Source organism: Mauremys reevesii, linkage group 12 (genome assembly GCF_016161935.1).
Source record: "Mauremys reevesii isolate NIE-2019 linkage group 12, ASM1616193v1, whole genome shotgun sequence".
Classification (NCBI taxonomy): Eukaryota; Metazoa; Chordata; order Testudines; family Geoemydidae; genus Mauremys; species Mauremys reevesii.
Genome location: NC_052634.1, coordinates 21,472,319 through 21,489,422, shown reverse-complemented (window position 1 = coordinate 21,489,422; position 17,104 = coordinate 21,472,319). Strand labels below are relative to the sequence as shown.

The window sequence follows — 17,104 nt, the reverse complement described above, 5'->3', positions numbered from 1 at the left end:
CAGCCGCCTCCTGGTGTGGGTGGGAAAAGGGGACCAGGAAGCACTGCAGCCTCATTCCGGGACAGGAGGCCCTCGCCACACCCAGGCCTGCCTCTTGCAGCCAGAGGTGCCAGGGAGCTCCCTGGCAGGCCGCCACTTCGCCTCAGCCACCTCTTGCCTCATGGCCTAGGCTCTTGGGGCTCTGCTGGTCACCCGCTCACTTGAAGGCCCAGAGGGAAAAGAAACAAGTGCACACGTAGCAGAGGATGGTTTCGATCCATCGACCTCTGGGTTATGGGCACAGCACGCTCCCGCTGCGCCACTCTGCTGCTTCTTCACACTCTTCCCCCTGCCACCTAGCTGCCACTATCCGGATTAGTGCCTTACACGCCCTCGCTCTGGCAGGCAGATGCGCAGGCTACTAGGCAGCTGCCCTGGTCACAGGATTTTACAGCTAGCTTCTACAGGGTAAAAAGGATCTATTTGGGGTTTGGACCCCATTGGGAGCTGGGTAGCTGAGTGCCAGAGACGGGAGCACTTCTTAAACTGTTTTCAGTTACGCTTGTGGGGGACGAGGTTCAGCCTTGGATCCGTGTCTGCAGCAGGCAAGCACCTCTGGCTCAATCGCCCCCCGCCGTATTAGCAGAGTAAAACGCGAGCGAACGCACACGCCTTGCAAAGGAAGAGGAGCCGATCTCGAACAAAAGTCAGCGTTTTATTAAGATGAAGTTCAAAGAAAAAAAAAGTGTACGGGACAGAGTTTCGGCATAGAAGTTGCTGGTGCTCAGGGAACAACGTACAGCTTACCCAAGGGGTGCAAAGTTCGGTTTAAAATGGGTTGGCGTAAGGAATACATAATCTGCAATAGCCCTGACTGGGGGTAAAAGGTTAACGTACAGCCACTGAGTTAGGAGGGTATGTTGTCCATATGAGGGCTACGTTCGGGTGTGGAGTATAACGAGCGGTTACGACGATGAGGATGGATTGACCCGCGTTAGGTGAGTTTTAACGTTCGGTGTTTGGGAATCTTTGCCACAATCTAGTTGAAGCAGGGTCAGTATGAAGTCAACCCTGCCATCTGTTGGTGATCTGTCGTCAAGGCCTTTTGGGGCTGATGTCATTTGCATGGTAACACCCACCCCGGATTGCATGATGGGAGTGCTTGTCCAAACGGTCATTTCAGCTGCTGCGGGATCCCCAGTCTCTTTGTTATTGGGGCAGGAGTAATCCAGTGTATTTTCCTGTTGATTTTGGATCAAGGACAGAGTAACTGTACCTGGCATTTGAGGCCTGAGAGCATCACCCTCGCCTGAAAAGTACTCACCATTAAGGGGTAGGGGTTCCTAAGGGCAGCATATGGAGGGAGGTAGAAATGGATGTTTGTTGGTCTCTTGCAGGTGCTGCTGATGTCCTTTCTGCTGTCTCTGGTGTGGAAAGACAGAGGCAGAGGTGGTTTTGAATCCCTTGAAGTTGTTGTGAGTGCTGCAGTTGCTCGCCCTAAGCTTATGCCGTTAGATCTCTTTCACGGTGTGTTTTAGCCCTGAAAGGTAAAAGGTGTGTTGTGAGGGAGTGAGGTAGCAAACGTTAGTTGCAGAGGTGGTGCATGTGCCACGGAAGTTGTGTGCCCCCGTCCAAGAGTCCAGGATTTGCATAAACCCACCCACTGACCTGTGACTAACAATCTCACTCTGCTAACTTTTCCAGCAAAACAGGCCAAAGAAAGTGTATGCGAGCTCTGTACCACAGCCCCGGTGCTCTTTTCGGTTCCTTCCCACAGAACTTTCCTTCCATAGCAGTCCAGTTCCTTGCTGTTGCTTGGCTAACCACTGCATGCATGTGCTATACCGTACCCTGAGCTGATTCCGGGCTTTTGTGCTCAATGCAGCCTTGCCTCTCCATGTCTCTGTGGCGCAATGGGTCAGCGCGTTCGGCTGTTAACCGAAAGGATGGTGGTTCGAGCCCACCCAGGGACGACGCTAAGCCTGTGCTACTTCCTTGCTTCCCCGAGGCCTGTGGGGGGAGCCTCAAAGGTCCCATTTTGCTGCCTCTTGGCCTCAGTGCTTTCAGCTGGTGGTCCAAAGAGCAGGCTGGATGCCATTCAGAAACCCATCTGCCAGCAGCCGTGCCGGAGGCTCAGGCTTAATCCTCAAAGCCGAGCACAAAAACTTTCAGCCGGGAACATTTCGCTCCCTTCCCGCCTCCGCCCAAGCGGCAAGGGAGAAGCGGAGGAGACAGGCCGGCTCAAAGACACCTCCCTCCCACTTCCCTGTACGCTGTGCAAAGCTCTTGGCCTGCCTCATGCCTCGTCAGGAAAGCACGGCCATGCGGCCCAAGCCTGAGTCACGTCCGCGGCCTGGCCCGCCCCGCCCCGCCCCGCCCCGGCTGACAGCGCGCAGAGCCACGCGAGTCAATGGCAGGTCGAGTCGGGAGCCTCGGCTCTTTCCCCTGACAGCCACACACACAGCGCTGCCTAGCGCCCCCAGAGCCTCCCTCGTGTTCTCCCGCAGCAGCCGCCTCCTGGTGTGGGTTGGAAAAGGGGACCAGGAAGCACTGCAGCCTCATTCCGGGACAGGAGGCCCTCGCCACACCCAGGCCTGCCTCTTGCAGCCAGAGGTGCCAGGGAGCTCCCTGGCAGGCCGCCACTTCGCCTCAGCCACCTCTTGCCTCATGGCCTAGGCTCTTGGGGCTCTGCTGGTCACCCGCTCGCTTGAAGGCCCAGAGGGAAAAGAAACAAGTGCACACGTAGCAGATGATGGTTTCGATCCATCGACCTCTGGGTTATGGGCCCAGCACGCTCCCGCTGCGCCACTCTGCTGCTTCTTCACACTCTTCCCCCTGCCACCTAGCTGCCACTATCCGGATTAGTGCCTTACACTCCCTCGCTCTGGCAGGCAGATGCGCAGGCTACTAGGCAGCTGCCCTGGTCACAGGATTTTACAGCTAGCTTCTACAGGGTAAAAAGGATCTATTTGGGGTTTGGACCCCATTGGGAGCTGGGTAGCTGAGTGCCAGAGACGGGAGCACTTCTTAAACTGTTTTCAGTTACGCTTGTGGGGGACGAGGTTCAGCCTCGGATCCGTGTCTGCAGCAGGCAAGCACCTCTGGCTCAATCGCCCCCCGCCGTATTAGCAGAGTAAAACGCGGAGCGAACGCACACGCCTTGCAAAGGAAGAGGAGCCGGGATCTCGAACAAAAGTCAGCGTTTTATTAAGATGAAGTTCAAAAAAAAAAGTGTACGGGACAGAGTTTCGCATAGAAGTTGCTGGTGCTCAGGGAACAACGTACAGCTTACCCAAGGGGTGCAAAGTTCGGTTTAAAATGGGTTGGCGTAAGGAATACATAATGTGCAATAGCCCTGACTGGGGGTAAAAGGTTAACGTACAGCCACTGAGTTAGGAGGGTATGTTGTCCATATGAGGGCTACGTTCGGGTGTGGAGTATAACGAGCGGTTACGACGATGAGGATGGATTGACCCGCGTTAGGTGAGTTTTAACGTTCGGTGTTTGGGAATCTTTGCCACAATCTAGTTGAAGCAGGGTCAGTATGAAGTCAACCCTGCCATCTGTTGGTGATCTGTCGTCAAGGCCTTTTGGGGCTGATGTCATTTGCATGGTAACACCCACCCCGGATTGCATGATGGGAGTGCTTGTCCAAACGGTCATTTCAGCTGCTGCGGGATCCCCAGTCTCTTTGTTATTGGGGCAGGAGTAATCCAGTGTATTTTCCTGTTGATTTTGGATCAAGGACAGAGTAACTGTACCTGGCATTTGAGGCCTGAGAGCGTCACCCTCGCCTGAAAAGTACTCACCATTAAGGGGTAGGGGTTCTTAAGGGCAGCATATGGAGGAAGGTAGAAATAGATGTTTGTTGGTCTCTTGCAGGTGCTGCTGATGTCCTTTCTGCTGTCCCTGGTGTGGAAAGACAGAGGCAGAGGTGGTTTTGAATCCCTTAAAGTTGTTGTGAGTGCTGCAGTTGCTCGCCATAAGCTTATGCCGTTAGATCTCTTTCACGGTGTATTTTGGTCCTGAGTGGTAAAAGGTGTGTTGTTAGGGAGTGAGGTAGCAAAGGTTAGTTGCAGAGGTGGTGCGTGTGCCACGGAAGTTGTGTGCCCCCGTCCAAGAGTCCAGGATTTGCATAAACCCACCCACTGACCTGTGACTAACAATCTCACTCTGCTAACTTTTCCAGCAAAACAGGCCAAAGAAAGTGTATGCGAGCGCTGTACCACAGCCCCGGTGCTCTTTTCGGTTCCTTCCCACAGAACTTTCCTTCCATAGCAGTCCAGTTCCTTGCTGTTGCTTGGCTAACCACTGCATGCATGTGCTATACCGTACCCTGAGCTGATTCCGGGCTTTTGTGCTCAATACAGCCTTGCCTCTCCATGTCTCTGTGGCGCAATGGGTCAGCGCGTTCGGCTGTTAACCGAAAGGATGGTGGTTCGAGCCCACCCAGGGACGACGCTAAGCCCGTGCTACTTCCTTGCTTCCCCGAGGCCTGTGGGGGGAGCCTCAAAGGTCCCATTTTGCTGCCTCTTGGCCTCAGTGCTTTCAGCTGGTGGTCCAAAGAGCAGGCTGGATGCCATTCAGAAACCCATCTGCCAGCAGCCGTGCCGGAGGCTCAGGCTTAATCCTCAAAGCCGAGCACAAAAACTTTCAGCCGGGAACATTTCGCTCCCTTCCCGCCTCCGCCCAAGCGGCAAGGGAGAAGCGGAGGAGACAGGCCGGCTCAAAGACACCTCCCTCCCACTTCCCTGTACGCTGTGCAAAGCTCTTGGCCTGCCTCATGCCTCGTCAGGAAAGCACGGCCATGCGGCCCAAGCCTGAGTCACGTCCGCGGCCTGGCCCGCCCCGCCCCGGCTGACAGCGCGCAGAGCCACGCGAGTCAATGGCAGGTCGAGTCGGGAGCCTCGGCTCTTTCCCCTGACAGCCACACACACAGCGCTGCCTAGCGCCCCCAGAGCCTCCCTCGTGTTCTTCCGCAGCAGCCGCCTCCTGGTGTGGGTGGGAAAAGGGGACCAGGAAGCACTGCAGCCTCATTCCGGGACAGGAGGCCCTCGCCACGCCCAGGCCTGCCTCTTGCAGCCAGAGGTGCCAGGGAGCTCCCTGGCAGGCCGCCACTTCGCCTCAGCCACCTCTTGCCTCATGGCCTAGGCTCTTGGGGCTCTGCTGGTCACCCGCTCGCTTGAAGGCCCAGAGGGAAAAGAAACAAGTGCACACATAGCAGAGGATGGTTTCGATCCATCAACCTCTGGGTTATGGGCCCAGCACGCTCCCGCTGCGCCACTCTGCTGCTTCTTCACACTCTTCCCCCTGCCACCTAGCTGCCACTATCCGGATTAGTGCCTTACACGCCCTCGCTCTGGCAGGCAGATGCGCAGGCTACTAGGCAGCTGCCCTGGTCACAGGATTTTACAGCTAGCTTCTACAGGGTAAAAAGGATCTATTTGGGGTTTGGACCCCATTGGGAGCTGGGTAGCTGAGTGCCAGAGACGGGAGCACTTCTTAAACTGTTTTCAGTTACGCTTGTGGGGGACGAGGTTCAGCCTCGGATCCGTGTCTGCAGCAGGCAAGCACCTCTGGCTCAATCGCCCCCCGCCGTATTAGCAGAGTAAAACGCGGAGCGAACGCACACGCCTTGCAAAGGAAGAGGAGCCGGGATCTCGAACAAAAGTCAGCGTTTTATTAAGATGAAGTTCAAAGAAAAAAAAAGTGTACGGGACAGAGTTTCGGCATAGAAGTTGCTGGTGCTCAGGGAACAACGTACAGCTTACCCAAGGGGTGCAAAGTTCGGTTTAAAATGGGTTGGCGTAAGGAATACATAATCTGCAATAGCCCTGACTGGGGGTAAAAGGTTAACGTACAGCCACTGAGTTAGGAGGGTATGTTGTCCATATGAGGGCTACGTTCGGGTGTGGAGTATAACGAGCGGTTACGACGATGAGGATGGATTGACCCGCGTTAGGTGAGTTTTAACGTTCGGTGTTTGGGAATCTTTGCCACAATCTAGTTGAAGCAGGGTCAGTATGAAGTCAACCCTGCCATCTGTTGGTGATCTGTCGTCAAGGCCTTTTGGGGCTGATGTCATTTGCATGGTAACACCCACCCCGGATTGCATGATGGGAGTGCTTGTCCAAACGGTCATTTCAGCTGCTGCGGGATCCCCAGTCTCTTTGTTATTGGGGCAGGAGTAATCCAGTGTATTTTCCTGTTGATTTTGGATCAAGGACAGAGTAACTGTACCTGGCATTTGAGGCCTGAGAGCGTCACCCTCGCCTGAAAAGTACTCACCATTAAGGGGTAGGGGTTCCTAAGGGCAGCATATGCAGGGAGGTAGAAATGGATGTTTGTTGGTCTCTTGCAGGTGCTGCTGATGTCCTTTCTGCTGTCCCTGGTGTGGAAAGACAGAGGCAGAGGTGGTTTTGAATCCCTTAAAGTTGTTGTGAGTGCTGCAGTTGCTCGCCATAAGCTTATGCCGTTAGATCTCTTTCACGGTGTATTTTGGTCCTGAGTGGTAAAAGGTGTGTTGTTAGGGAGTGAGGTAGCAAAGGTTAGTTGCAGAGGTGGTGCGTGTGCCACGGAAGTTGTGTGCCCCGTCCAAGAGTCCAGGATTTGCATAAACCCACCCACTGACCTGTGACTAACAATCTCACTCTGCTAACTTTTCCAGCAAAACAGGCCAAAGAAAGTGTATGCGAGCTCTGTACCACAGCCCCGGTGCTCTTTTCGGTTCCTTCCCACAGAACTTTCCTTCCATAGCAGTCCAGTTCCTTGCTGTTGCTTGGCTAACCACTGCATGCATGTGCTATACCGTACCCTGAGCTGATTCCGGGCTTTTGTGCTCAATACAGCCTTGCCTCTCCATGTCTCTGTGGCGCAATGGGTCAGCGCGTTCGGCTGTTAACCGAAAGGATGGTGGTTCGAGCCCACCCAGGGACGACGCTAAGCCTGTGCTACTTCCTTGCTTCCCCGAGGCCTGTGGGGGGAGCCTCAAAGGTCCCATTTTGCTGCCTCTTGGCCTCAGTGCTTTCAGCTGGTGGTCCAAAGAGCAGGCTGGATGCCATTCAGAAACCCATCTGCCAGCAGCCGTGCCGGAGGCTCAGGCTTAATCCTCAAAGCCGAGCACAAAAACTTTCAGCCGGGAACATTTCGCTCCCTTCCCGCCTCCGCCCAAGCGGCAAGGGAGAAGCGGAGGAGACAGGCCGGCTCAAAGACACCTCCCTCCCACTTCCCTGTACGCTGTGCAAAGCTCTTGGCCTGCCTCATGCCTCGTCAGGAAAGCACGGCCATGCGGCCCAAGCCTGAGTCACGTCCGCGGCCTGGCCCGCCCCGCCCCGCCCCGCCCCGGCTGACAGCGCGCAGAGCCACGCGAGTCAATGGCAGGTCGAGTCGGGAGCCTCGGCTCTTTCCCCTGACAGCCACACACACAGCGCTGCCTAGCGCCCCCAGAGCCTCCCTCGTGTTCTCCCGCAGCAGCCGCCTCCTGGTGTGGGTGGGAAAAGGGGACCAGGAAGCACTGCAGCCTCATTCCGGGACAGGAGGCCCTCGCCACGCCCAGGCCTGCCTCTTGCAGCCAGAGGTGCCAGGGAGCTCCCTGGCAGGCCGCCACTTCGCCTCAGCCACCTCTTGCCTCATGGCCTAGGCTCTTGGGGCTCTGCTGGTCACCCGCTCGCTTGAAGGCCCAGAGGGAAAAGAAACAAGTGCACACGTAGCAGAGGATGGTTTCGATCCATCGACCTCTGGGTTATGGGCCCAGCACGCTCCCGCTGCGCCACTCTGCTGCTTCTTCACACTCTTCCCCCTGCCACCTAGCTGCCACTATCTGGATTAGTGCCTTACACGCCCTCGCTCTGGCAGGCAGATGCGCAGGCTACTAGGCAGCTGCCCTGGTCACAGGATTTTACAGCTAGCTTCTACAGGGTAAAAAGGATCTATTTGGGGTTTGGACCCCATTGGGAGCTGGGTAGCTGAGTGCCAGAGACGGGAGCACTTCTTAAACTGTTTTCAGTTACGCTTGTGGGGGACGAGGTTCAGCCTCGGATCCGTGTCTGCAGCAGGCAAGCACCTCTGGCTCAATCGCCCCCCGCCGTATTAGCAGAGTAAAACGCGGAGCGAACGCACACGCCTTGCAAAGGAAGAGGAGCCGGGATCTCGAACAAAAGTCAGCGTTTTATTAAGATGAAGTTCAAAGAAAAAAAAAGTGTACGGGACAGAGTTTCGGCATAGAAGTTGCTGGTGCTCAGGGAACAACGTACAGCTTACCCAAGGGGTGCAAAGTTCGGTTTAAAATGGGTTGGCGTAAGGAATACATAATGTGCAATAGCCCTGACTGGGGGTAAAAGGTTAACGTACAGCCACTGAGTTAGGAGGGTATGTTGTCCATATGAGGGCTACGTTCGGGTGTGGAGTATAACGAGCGGTTACGACGATGAGGATGGATTGACCCGCGTTAGGTGAGTTTTAACGTTCGGTGTTTGGGAATCTTTGCCACAATCTAGTTGAAGCAGGGTCAGTATGAAGTCAACCCTGCCATCTGTTGGTGATCTGTCGTCAAGGCCTTTTGGGGCTGATGTCATTTGCATGGTAACACCCACCCCGGATTGCATGATGGGAGTGCTTGTCCAAACGGTCATTTCAGCTGCTGCGGGATCCCCAGTCTCTTTGTTATTGGGGCAGGAGTAATCCAGTGTATTTTCCTGTTGATTTTGGATCAAGGACAGAGTAACTGTACCTGGCATTTGAGGCCTGAGAGCGTCACCCTCGCCTGAAAAGTACTCACCATTAAGGGGTAGGGGTTCCTAAGGGCAGCATATGGAGGGAGGTAGAAATGGATGTTTGTTGGTCTCTTGCAGGTGCTGCTGATGTCCTTTCTGCTGTCCCTGGTGTGGAAAGACAGAGGCAGAGGTGGTTTTGAATCCCTTAAAGTTGTTGTGAGTGCTGCAGTTGCTCGCCATAAGCTTATGCCGTTAGATCTCTTTCACGGTGTATTTTGGTCCTGAGTGGTAAAAGGTGTGTTGTTAGGGAGTGAGGTAGCAAAGGTTAGTTGCAGAGGTGGTGCGTGTGCCACGGAAGTTGTGTGCCCCCGTCCAAGAGTCCAGGATTTGCATAAACCCACCCACTGACCTGTGACTAACAATCTCACTCTGCTAACTTTTCCAGCAAAACAGGCCAAAGAAAGTGTATGCGAGCGCTGTACCACAGCCCCGGTGCTCTTTTCGGTTCCTTCCCACAGAACTTTCCTTCCATAGCAGTCCAGTTCCTTGCTGTTGCTTGGCTAACCACTGCATGCATGTGCTATACCGTACCCTGAGCTGATTCCGGGCTTTTGTGCTCAATACAGCCTTGCCTCTCCATGTCTCTGTGGCGCAATGGGTCAGCGCGTTCGGCTGTTAACCGAAAGGATGGTGGTTCGAGCCCACCCAGGGACGACGCTAAGCCCGTGCTACTTCCTTGCTTCCCCGAGGCCTGTGGGGGGAGCCTCAAAGGTCCCATTTTGCTGCCTCTTGGCCTCAGTGCTTTCAGCTGGTGGTCCAAAGAGCAGGCTGGATGCCATTCAGAAACCCATCTGCCAGCAGCCGTGCCGGAGGCTCAGGCTTAATCCTCAAAGCCGAGCACAAAAACTTTCAGCCGGGAACATTTCGCTCCCTTCCCGCCTCCGCCCAAGCGGCAAGGGAGACGCGGAGGAGACAGGCCGGCTCAAAGACACCTCCCTCCCACTTCCCTGTACGCTGTGCAAAGCTCTTGGCCTGCCTCATGCCTCGTCAGGAAAGCACGGCCATGCGGCCCAAGCCTGAGTCACGTCCGCGGCCTGGCCCGCCCCGCCCCGCCCCGGCTGACAGCGCGCAGAGCCACGCGAGTCAATGGCAGGTCGAGTCGGGAGCCTCGGCTCTTTCCCCTGACAGCCACACACACAGCGCTGCCTAGCGCCCCCAGAGCCTCCCTCGTGTTCTCCCGCAGCAGCCGCCTCCTGGTGTGGGTGGGAAAAGGGGACCAGGAAGCACTGCAGCCTCATTCCGGGACAGGAGGCCCTCGCCACGCCCAGGCCTGCCTCTTGCAGCCAGAGGTGCCAGGGAGCTCCCTGGCAGGCCGCCACTTCGCCTCAGCCACCTCTTGCCTCATGGCCTAGGCTCTTGGGGCTCTGCTGGTCACCCGCTCGCTTGAAGGCCCAGAGGGAAAAGAAACAAGTGCACACGTAGCAGAGGATGGTTTCGATCCATCGACCTCTGGGTTATGGGCACAGCACGCTCCCGCTGCGCCACTCTGCTGTTTCTTCACACTCTTCCCCCTGCCACCTAGCTGCCACTATCCGGATTAGTGCCTTACACGCCCTCGCTCTGGCAGGCAGATGCGCAGGCTACTAGGCAGCTGCCCTGGTCACAGGATTTTACAGCTAGCTTCTACAGGGTAAAAAGGATCTATTTGGGGTTTGGACCCCATTGGGAGCTGGGTAGCTGAGTGCCAGAGACGGGAGCACTTCTTAAACTGTTTTCAGTTACGCTTGTGGGGGACGAGGTTCAGCCTTGGATCCGTGTCTGCAGCAGGCAAGCACCTCTGGCTCAATCGCCCCCCGCCGTATTAGCAGAGTAAAACGCGGAGCGAACGCACACGCCTTGCAAAGGAAGAGGAGCCGGGATCTCGAACAAAAGTCAGCGTTTTATTAAGATGAAGTTCAAAGAAAAAAAAAGTGTACGGGACAGAGTTTCGGCATAGAAGTTGCTGGTGCTCAGGGAACAACGTACAGCTTACCCAAGGGGTGCAAAGTTCGGTTTAAAATGGGTTGGCGTAAGGAATACATAATGTGCAATAGCCCTGACTGGGGGTAAAAGGTTAACGTACAGCCACTGAGTTAGGAGGGTATGTTGTCCATATGAGGGCTACGTTCGGGTGTGGAGTATAACGAGCGGTTACGACGATGAGGATGGATTGACCCGCGTTAGGTGAGTTTTAACGTTCGGTGTTTGGGAATCTTTGCCACAATCTAGTTGAAGCAGGGTCAGTATGAAGTCAACCCTGCCATCTGTTGGTGATCTGTCGTCAAGGCCTTTTGGGGCTGATGTCATTTGCATGGTAACACCCACCCCGGATTGCATGATGGGAGTGCTTGTCCAAACGGTCATTTCAGCTGCTGCGGGATCCCCAGTCTCTTTGTTATTGGGGCAGGAGTAATCCAGTGTATTTTCCTGTTGATTTTGGATCAAGGACAGAGTAACTGTACCTGGCATTTGAGGCCTGAGAGCGTCACCCTCGCCTGAAAAGTACTCACCATTAAGGGGTAGGGGTTCCTAAGGGCAGCATATGGAGGGAGGTAGAAATGGATGTTTGTTGGTCTCTTGCAGGTGCTGCTGATGTCCTTTCTGCTGTCCCTGGTGTGGAAAGACAGAGGCAGAGGTGGTTTTGAATCCCTTAAAGTTGTTGTGAGTGCTGCAGTTGCTCGCCATTAGCTTATGCCGTTAGATCTCTTTCACGGTGTATTTTGGTCCTGAGTGGTAAAAGGTGTGTTGTTAGGGAGTGAGGTAGCAAACGTTAGTTGCAGAGGTGGTGCATGTACCACAGAAGTTGTGTGCCCCCCCCCGCCCCCGCTCCTGTCCAAGAATCCAGTATTTCCATAAACCCCCCACTGACCTGTGACTAATAATCTTGCTCTGCTAACTCTTCCAGCAAAACAGGCCAAAGAAAGTGTATGCGAGCGCTGTACCACAGCCCCGTTGCTCCTTTCAGTTCCTTCCCACAGAACTTTTGCTCCATACCAGTCCAGTTCCTTGCTGTTGCTTGTCTATCCACTGCATGCATGTGCTATACCGTACCCTGAGCTGATGCCCGGCTTTTGTGCTCAATACAGCCTTGCCCCTCCGTGTCTCTGTGGCGCAATGGGTCAGCGCGTTCGGCTGTTAACCGAAAGGGTGGTGGTTCGAGCCCACCCAGGGACGACGCTAAGCCTGTGCTGCTTCCTTGCTTCCCCGAGGCCTGTGGGGGGAGCCTCAAAGGTCCCATTTTGCTGCCTCTTGGCCTCAGTGCTTTCAGCTGGTGGTCCAAAGAGCGGGCTGGATGCCATTCAGAAACCCATCTGCCAGCAGCCGTGCCGGAGGCTCAGGCTTAATCCTCAAAGCCGAGCACAAAAACTTTCAGCCGGGAACATTTCGCTCCCTTCCCGCCTCCGCCCAAGCGGCAAGGGAGAAGCGGAGGAGACTCGCCGGCTCAGAGACGCCTCCCTCCCACTTCCCTGTACGCTGTGCAAAGCTCTTGGCCTGCCTCATGCCTCCTCAGGAAAGTACGGCCATGCGGCCCAAGCCTGAGTCACGTCCGCAGCCTGGCCCGCCCCGACTGACGGCCGCGCAGAGCCACGCGAGTCAATGGCAGGTCGAGTCCGGAGCCTCGGCTCTTTCCCCTGACAGCCACACACACAGCGCTGCCTAGCGCCCCCAGAGCCTCCCCCGTGTTCTCCCGCAGCAGCCGCCTGCCGGGGTGGTGGGAAAAGGGGACTAGGAAGCACTGCAGCCTCATTCCAGGACAGGAGGCCCTCACCACGCCTAGGCCTGCCTCTTGCCTTCAGCCCAGGCAGCCAGAGGTGCCGGGGAGCTCCCTGGCAGGCCGCTTTGCCTCAGCCACCTCTTGCCTCATGGCCTAGGCTCTTGGTGCTCTGCTGGTCACCGGCTCGCTTGAAGGCCCAGAGGGAAAAGAAACAAGCGCACGCGTAGCAGAGGATGGTTTCGATCCATCGACCTCTGGGTTATGGGCCCAGCACGCTCCCGCTGCGCCACTCTGCTGCTTCTTCACACCCTCCCCCTGCCACCTAGCCGCCACTATCCGGATTAGTGCCTTACGCACTCTCGTGCTGGCAGGCAGATGCGCAGGCTGCTAGGCAGCTGCCCTGGTCACAGGATTTTACAGCTTCTACAGGGTAAAAGGGATCTATTTGGGGTTTGGACCCTATTGGGAGCTGGGTAGCTGAGTGCCGGAGATGGGAGCACTTCTTAAACAGTTTTCAGTTAAGCTTTCAAGCTTGTGGGGGGCGAGGTTCAGCCTTGGATCCGTGTCTGCAGCAGGCAAGCGTGTCTGGCTCAATCGCCCCCCCGCTGTATTAGCAGACTAAAACCCGGAGCAAACGCACACGCCTTGCAAAGGAACAGGAGCCGGGATCTCGAACAAAAGTCAACTTTTTATTAAGATGACGTTCAAAGAAAAAAAAAGTGTACAGTACAGAGTTTCGGCATAGAAGTTTCTGGTGCTCAGGGAACAACGTACAGCTTACCCAAGGGATGCAAAATTCAGTTTAAGATCGGGTGGCATAAGGAATACATAATCTACAATAGCCCTGACTGGGGGTTAAAATGTTAACGTACAGATACTGAGTTAGGAGGGTATGTTGTCCATATGAGGGCTACGTTCGGGTGTGGAATATAACGAGCGGTTACGACGATGAGGATGGATTGACCCGCGTTTGGTGAGTTTTAACGTTCGGTGTTTTGGAATCTTTGCCACAATCTAGTTGAAGCAGGGTCAGTATGAAGTCTGCCCTGCCATCTGTTGGTGATGTGTTGTCAAGGCCTTTTGGGGCTGATGTCATTTGCATGGTTACACCCACCCCGGATTGCATGATGGGAGTGCTTGTCCAAACGGTCATTTCAGCTGCTGCGATATCCCCAGTCTCTTTGTTATTGGGGCAGGAGTAATCCAGTGTATTTTCCTGTTGATTTTGGATCAAGGACAGAGTAACTGTACCTGGCATTTGAGGCCTGAGAGCGTCACCCTCTCCTGAAAAGTACTCACCATTTAGGGGTATGGGTTCCTAACAGCCGCTCGGGGAGGGAGGTAGAAATGGATGTTTGTTGGTGTCTTGCAGGTGCTGCTGATGTCCTTTCTGCTGTCCCTGGTGTGGAAAAACAGAGGCAGAGGCGGTTTTGAATCTCTTCAAATTGTTATTAGTGCTGCAGTTGCTCACCCTAAGCTTATGCCGTTAGATCTCTTTCACGGTGTATTTTAGTCCTGAGGTAAAAGGTGTGTTCTTAGGGAGTGAGGTAGCAAACGTTAGTTGCAGAGGTGGTGCATGTGCCACAGAAGTTGTGTGCCCCCCCCGCCCCCGCTCCCGCTCCTGTCCAAGAGTCCAGTATTTCCATAAACCCCCCACTGACCTGTGACTAATAATCTCGCTCTGCTAACTCTTCCAGCAAAAGTTTTCTACCAGGTTCTTATGCAGCGGTATATTTCTACCAACTTTAGCTTTTAAGTACCATCAGAGACAACCTGTTTAAGTATAACTAAAATTCCTGCTTCTGCATTGAAGATTTTCAGTGTATGCTATAACACATTATTTAAAAAAGAATAATAATTAATTCTATTTTTAAACTAAAGAGAAGAAAACCATAAAATATGTGTTTAGAGATTGCTAAAGAATCCCATGGTGCAAAACACAAATATTGATTTTCAATCTTTTTTAACTTGCTGTTGTTTAGAACCCATGTGTCTTGTCTAAAGATTTTTATGTTGGTTTGGGTGAGTTCTGAAATCAAGAACTGCTAAGTACCATTCTACTGTTCTTGATTCATGTCACCAGGATTACTACACTTAATTACTCTTGCCCTAATAAGAAAGAGTTTGGAGATCCCACAGCAGCCAAAATCACCATTTGGACAAGCACCCCCATCATGCAATGCGGGGTGGGTGTGACCATGCACATCAGCAACTAAATGCCTTTGCATCACATCACCAACAGATGGCAGGGTAGAGTTCATTCTGACCCTGCTTACACCCTCCCCCCCAGCCAAGAATTGGTGGTCCTGATACATCACACTCCCTGTTATACCAACTCATTGGTATTGAATGCTGAAGTTATGGCTAGCAAAAGTAGCCACCCATCTCTGCCCTGTAGCATCCAGCTTAGCCCTTGTTAACACAGAAGTCAGTGGATTGTTCTCTGTCCATAGCTGAAACTGAGCTCCGGACAAGTAGTCTGGAAATTTCTCAGTGATGGCCCATCTCAAGGCCAAGAACTGCAGCTGGTGGATGGGATAGCGAGTTTCGCTATCAGACAGTCCTCAGCTGGCAAACGCCACAGATTTACATTTACCTTCCACTTCCTGGTAGGCGAGTGCTCCCAGACCCTCCAAACTGGCATCAGCATGCATGATAAACCGTTCGTTTGGGTCAGCAAGGACGAGGACTGGCACATGAATCAGGCAAATAATGATTTCCCGTAAAGGCCTGTCACATCTCTCATCCCGCCATGTCCCCAATGGAGAGGAGAGGAGCCCCTCCCCTGTCCCAGGCCAGGCACAGCAGATCTGTGCGGGGAGGTGTCCATGGCCCAGCCCAGGCGTGCTGGAGCTGCTGGGGAGAGAAGTTCCTTCCTCAGCCCGAGCCCACCAGAGTTGATGTTGCAGTGGGGGAGAGGTATCTCTCATCTGGTTTTTAGATGCTCTGATGAGAGGGAGCAGGAGAAAGATTTTTCTTCTCCTTGCATTTCAAACCCTTCACACACACACCCCCAACCACTTTCTGCTCTAGCCTGATCTCTCTCTCTCATGTCTCCAGGGCCGTCATTAGGCATAGGCAGCTGCCTAGGGCACCACTAGGTCTGGGGGCACTGCTCTGCTGGGAGCCTAGACAGATGGGAAGCAGTGGAGCATGTAAGAGCAGGGCTGCTGGGTCCTAGAGAGAGCCGAATGCAGCACAGTCTGAGGGAGGGGATTGGCTGCTGGGGTCTCTGGGAAGGGGAGGGGGTAGGGGTTGGGGAAGGAGCTCACCTGTGAGTGTGACTCTTTCCCCCCGGCTGAGGTGAGGTGAGGCAGGCTCTGCAGCTCTGGAACCAGTGTCCTTTGTTGTCCCCCATAACATCCATTCTTCTCCCCCCCCCCGCCCCATGGAGCACCCCCTCCTTTCTCCCTCCTCCTCAGGAGGATCCCTCTCTCTCTCCTCCCTCCCCTCCGTCAGGGCTGGGTTGGGTGAGGTGCTGGGGGGTAGGTGTGGGGGAGGAGGCTGGCTGGCTGCCTGCTGAGGAATGACAGTGAAAGTAACTCACTTCCTGGGCAGTGAGCCAGGATTGGAATGTCACACGGGGCTGGGATGGGGTTAGCCAGATGTGTGAAAAATCAGGACAGGGGGTTGGGGTAGGGTGAGCAGATATCCCTATTTTATAGGGCCAGTCCCAATTTTGGGGTCTTTTTCTTATATAGGCTCCTATTACCCTCCACCCCCATCCCAATTTTTCACATTTGCTGTCTGGTCACCCTAGGTGGGGATAATTGGTGCCTATATAAGACAAAGCCCCAAATATCAGGACTGGCTCTATAAAATCAGGACATCTGGATCTGGTCACCCTAGCTGGGGAGCACGTCGCTGCCCCGGGCTGGCAGTGATCCATCTCATCCGGGGGGAGCTGCACAGGGCAGGATGAGCTGCTGTGGCTCCATGGGTGCCCCGTCCCTGAGATCAGATGCTGTGCTAACTTCACCATGGTCCGTAAGGCTGGTGGTGGTGCCCATTGGCGTGTGATTGGACCTGAGGGTTTGCTGCTGCTGTTGCCACTCTGCACCCTAAGAGGTGGATTTTGGGGTCTACTGCAGCTGTTGGACCAGCAGGCTGGGGGGTGAGCCAAGCATGAAAGCAGTGCTGTGTTGCCATTTAGATTGTCATTTAACAACTTTGTATGCCAAAAATTCTTGCTAACAATCCTGAATCCAATTTAAAAAAATTTTGTAAAAAAAATCAATATCTTAGCCAAAAACAGAAAATTAAGTTGTTGACAATTATTAGTGACAGGTTTGGTTTGAGGCAGGGAGTGGGACAGTTTTCATCAGAGAAACAAAAAATGTCGACTGACTTTCCCATAGCCTGTAACTCCTGATAAGAGCCCTCCAACAACTGTAATATGCTCATCTCCTTACTAGTGTATAAAGCAGGGGGCGGCAACCTATGGCACACGCGCCAAAGGTGGCAGGTGAGATGATTTTTGATGGCACACAGCAGCAGGCTGAGCGGCTCAGCCCATCACTGCTCTGGGGTTTCGGCTGCTGCCCTATTGCCAGCTGGGATACCGGCCGTCGGCCCCACTCAGCACCTGCTGGTGGCCTGGGGACCCCCAAGGAACCCCAGGCTGGCAGCCGGCTGAGCAGGTCGGCTGAACCACTCAACC

The 17,104-nt window shown here is 54.3% G+C and overlaps 7 non-coding genes across 7 annotated transcripts; 5 read left to right on the top strand and 2 right to left on the bottom strand.

Moving 5' to 3' along the window:
- The first annotated feature begins 1,878 nt into the window (after nt 1–1,878).
- Nucleotides 1,879–1,952, top strand: TRNAN-GUU. The gene has a single exon. It is a non-coding gene; the product is annotated as a tRNA-Asn (tRNA).
- Nucleotides 1,953–4,363: 2,411 nt separating this feature from the next.
- On the top strand, nt 4,364–4,437 carry TRNAN-GUU. The gene has a single exon. It is a non-coding gene; the product is annotated as a tRNA-Asn (tRNA).
- Nucleotides 4,438–6,841: 2,404 nt separating this feature from the next.
- Nucleotides 6,842–6,915, top strand: TRNAN-GUU. Its single transcript has one exon. It is a non-coding gene; the product is annotated as a tRNA-Asn (tRNA).
- A 770-nt stretch (nt 6,916–7,685) lies between these two features.
- Nucleotides 7,686–7,757, bottom strand: TRNAM-CAU. Its single transcript has one exon. It is a non-coding gene; the product is annotated as a tRNA-Met (tRNA).
- A 1,573-nt stretch (nt 7,758–9,330) lies between these two features.
- TRNAN-GUU lies at nt 9,331–9,404 on the top strand. Its single transcript has one exon. It is a non-coding gene; the product is annotated as a tRNA-Asn (tRNA).
- A 2,425-nt stretch (nt 9,405–11,829) lies between these two features.
- Nucleotides 11,830–11,903, top strand: TRNAN-GUU. The gene has a single exon. It is a non-coding gene; the product is annotated as a tRNA-Asn (tRNA).
- Nucleotides 11,904–12,668: 765 nt separating this feature from the next.
- On the bottom strand, nt 12,669–12,740 carry TRNAM-CAU. Its single transcript has one exon. It is a non-coding gene; the product is annotated as a tRNA-Met (tRNA).
- Between the last annotated feature and the right edge of the window lie 4,364 nt (nt 12,741–17,104).